The sequence below is a fragment of the Arachis hypogaea genome, chromosome 19, assembly GCF_003086295.3.
Source record: "Arachis hypogaea cultivar Tifrunner chromosome 19, arahy.Tifrunner.gnm2.J5K5, whole genome shotgun sequence".
Lineage (NCBI taxonomy): Eukaryota > Viridiplantae > Streptophyta > Magnoliopsida > Fabales > Fabaceae > Arachis > Arachis hypogaea.
In genome coordinates, this window is record NC_092054.1 from 145,567,914 (window position 1) to 145,572,100 (window position 4,187).

Sequence of the window (4,187 nt, forward strand, 5' to 3'; positions counted from 1 at the left end):
TCCTCTTGGGATTCACGTCCTCTCCTTCCCTTACAGGTTCGGTCATGGTGCTTATATCAATGGCCTTGCACTCTCCTTTTGGATTCTCTTCTGTATTGCTTGGGAGAGTACTAGGAGGGATTTTAGTGATCCTTTTACTCAGCTGGCCCACTTGTGCTTCCAAATTTCTAATGGAAGACCTTGTTTCATTCATGAAACTTACAGTGGCCTTAGATAGATCAGAGACTAAATTTGCTAAATTAGAAGTATTTTGTTCAGAGTTCTCTGTCTGTTGCTGAGTGGATGATGGAAAAGGTTTATTATTGTTAAACCTGTTTCTTCCACCATTATTAAAGCCTTGTTGAGGCTTTTGATCCTTCCATGAGAAATTTGGATGATTTCTCCATGATGGATTATAGGTGTTTCCATATGGTTCACCTAAGTAATTTACCTCTGCTATTGCAGGGTTCTCAGGATCATAGGCTTCTTCTTCAGAAGATGCCTCTTGAGTACTGTTGGATGCAACTTGCATTCCATTCAGACTCTGAGAAATCATATTGACTTGCTGAGTCAATATTTTGTTCTGAGCCAATATGGCATTCAAAGTATCAACTTCAAGAACTCCCTTCTTCATAGGCGTCCCATTATTCACAGGATTCCTCTCAGAAGTGTACATGAACTGGTTATTAGCAACCATGTCAATGAGTTCTTGAGCTTCTGCAGGCATTTTCTTTAGGTGAATGGATCCACCTGCAGAAGTATCCAATGACATCTTTGATAGCTCAGATAAACCATCATAGAATATATTCAGGATGGTCCATTCTGAAAGCATGTCAGAAGGACACTTTTTGGTCAACTGTTTGTATCTTTCCCAAGCTTCATAGAGGGATTCACCTTCTTTCTGTCTGAAGGTTTGAACATCCGCTCTAAGCTTGCTCAGCTTTTGAGGAGGAAAGAACTTAGCTAAGAAAGCCGTGATCAGCTTATCCCAAGAGTTCAGGCTGTCTTTGGGTTGAGAGTCCAACCATATTCTAGCTCTGTCTCTTACAGCAAAAGGGAAAAGCATGAGCCTGTAGACTTCAGGATCTACTCTATTAGTCTTAACAGTATCACAGATCTGCAAGAATTCATTTAAGAACTGAAAAGGATCTTCATATGGAAGTCCATGAAACTTGCAGTTCTGCTGCATCAGAGAAACTAGTTGAGGTTTCAGCTCAAAATTGTTTGCTCCAATGGCAGGAATGGAGATGCTTCTTCCATGTAATTTGGAATTAGGTGCAGTAAAGTCACCAAGCATCCTCCTTGCATTATTATTATTTTTGGCTGCCATCTCCTCTTCCTGTTCGAAAATTTCTGACAGGTGCTTGCTGGTTTGTTGTAATTTAGCTTCTCTTAATTTTCTCTTCAGGGTCCTTTCAGGTTCCGGATCTGCTTCAACAAGAATATTCTTGTCCTTGCTCCTACTCATATGACAAAGAAGAGGGCACAGAAAAATAATAATAATAGAGATCCTTTATACCACAGTATAGGGATCCCTTTGTGGGTGGAAGAAAAGAGGGAGACAAAGAATGTAATGTAATGGAAGAAACACAACTGTGAGGAGAGCAGAGATGTGAGATGAGATGTTAGTAGATGAATAAATAAATAGAATAAGATGGGAGAGGGAGAATTTTCGAAAATAATTTTTGAAAAAGGGTTAGTGATTTTCGAAAATGGTTTTTGAAAAAGGTTAGTAATTTTTGAAAATAATATTTTAAAAATAAAAATAATCAGTTAATTAAAAAGAAATTTTGAAAAAGAGGGAAGATATTTTCGAAAATGAGAGAGAGATAGTTAGTTAGGTAGTTTTGAAAAAGTTAAGAAACAAACAAAAAGTTAGTTAGTTAGTTGAAACAAATTTTGAAAATCAATTTTGAAAAGATAAGAAGTTAGGAAGTTAGAAAAGATATTTTGAAATCAATTTTTTGAAAAAGGTAAGATAAGAGGATATTTTTGAAAAGATATGATAGAAATTAGTTTTTTGAAAAAGATTTGATTTTTAAAATCACAATTAATGACTTGATTCACAAGAAATTACAAGATATGATTCTAGAACTTAAAGTTTGAATCTTTCTTAACAAGCAAGTAACAAACTTGAAATTTTTGAATCAAAACATTAATTGTTATTGTTATTTTCGAAAATTTGTGATAAAAATAAGAAAAGGATTTTTGAAAAATATTTTTGGAATTTTCGAAAATAACTATGAAATTTGAAAAAGATTTGATTTTTGAAAAAGATTTTGAAAAAGATAAGATTTTCAAATTGAAAATTTGATTTGACTTCATAAGAAACAACTTGATTTTAAAAATTTTTTTGAAAAAGTCAATCCAAATTTTCGAATTTGATGGGAGAAAAAGGGAAAGATATTTTTTTTTTTTTGATTTTTTTGAATTTTTTTAATGATGAGAGAGAAAAACAAGAAAAATGATGCAATGCATGAAATTTTTAGATTAAAACAATGAATGCATGCAAGAATGCTATGAATGTCAAGATGAACACCAAGAACACTTTGAATGTCAAGATGAACACCAAGAACACATTTTTGAAAAAAAAAAATTTTAATGCAAAGAAAACATGCAAGACACCAAACTTAGAATTCTTTAATGCTTAGACACTAAGAATTCAAAAATGCATATGAAAAATAAGAAAAGACACAAAACATGCAAATGCAAAGATCAAACAAGAAGACTTACCAAGAACATCTTGAAGATCATGAAGAACACTATGAATGCATGAAATTTTCGAAAAACTGCAAGATGCACATGCAATTGACACCAAACTTATAACATGACTCAAGACTCAAACAATAAACATGAAAATATTTTTGATTTTTATGATTTTATAATTTTTTGTATTTTTTTTTTCGAAAATTATTTGAAAAACAAAAATAAGGATTCCAAAATTTTTAATATGAATTCCAGGAATCTTATGCTCTAAAGCTCCAATCAAAGGGTCAGGCATGGCTTAATAGCCAGCCAAGCTTTAGTATGTAACTCAGACATGACATGCCTGACATACCCTATCCAGAAGGATTGGGCATGGCTCCACTGAGGTGATTAGTTGAAGGCCAATCCCAAAGCAGTTTGGGTATGGCTTTACAGCCAGATAGGCTTCAACATGCTTCATGAAACACTAGAATTCATTCTTAAAAATTTTGAAGCCATAGAATAATTTATTTTTGAAAACATTATTTTTAGTTTTTTTTTTTTTTTGAAAACAGGTGAGAAAATTTTGAAAGATTTTTGAAAAATTTTTGAAAAGAAAACAAAAAGAAAATTACCTAATCTGAGCAACAAGATGAACCGTCAGTTGTCCAAACTCGAACAATCCCCGGCAACGGCGCCAAAAACTTGGTACGCGGAATCGTGATTACACTTTAGTCATGTAGAATTCATCACTCTTTCTTTCCCTGGCAATGGCTCCAAAAACATGGTGCCAATACCCTGGTTCACAATTCCGTGTAACTGACCAGCAAGTGCACTGGGTCGTCCAAGTAATACCTTGCGTGAGTAAGGGTCGAATCCCACGGAGATTGTTGGTATGAAGCAAGCTATGGTCACCTTGTAAATCTCAGTCAGGCGGATATAAAATGGTTGTGGAGTTTTCGAAATTAAATAATAAAAGAAGGATAGAAATACTTATGTAAATCCTTGGTGAGAATTTCAGATAAGCGTATGGAGATGCATTCGTTCCTCTGAACCTCTGCTTTCCTGCTGTCTTCATCCAATCAGTCTTACTCCTTTCTATGGCTGGCTTTATGTAATGCATCACCATTGTCAATGGCTACTTTCGGTCTTCTCTCGGGAAAATGATCCAAATGCCCTGTCACGGCATGGCTAATCGTCTGGAGGCATCACCCTTGTCAACGGTTTACATCATATCCTCTCAGTGAAAATGGTCAACGCACCCTGTCACGGTACGGCTATTCATCTGTCAGTTCTCAATCATGCTGGAATAGGATTTACTATCCTTTTGCGTTCTGTCACTACGCCCAGCAATCGCAAGTTTGAAGATCATCACAGTCATTCAATCATTGAATCCTACTCGGAATACCACAGACAAGGTTTAGACTTTCCGGATTCTCTTGAATGCCGCCATCATTCTAGCTTACACCACGAAGATTCTGATTAAGAGATCTAAGAGATACTCATTCAATCTAATGTAGAAC

At 35.0% G+C, this 4,187-nt stretch overlaps 1 non-coding gene across 1 annotated transcript; it reads left to right on the forward strand.

The window, feature by feature from the left end:
• Nucleotides 1-805: 805 nt before the first annotated feature.
• On the forward strand, nt 806-913 carry LOC112781388 (small nucleolar RNA R71). The gene has a single exon (XR_003192166.1). It is a non-coding gene; the product is annotated as a small nucleolar RNA R71 (small nucleolar RNA).
• The last annotated feature ends 3,274 nt before the right edge of the window (nt 914-4,187 follow it).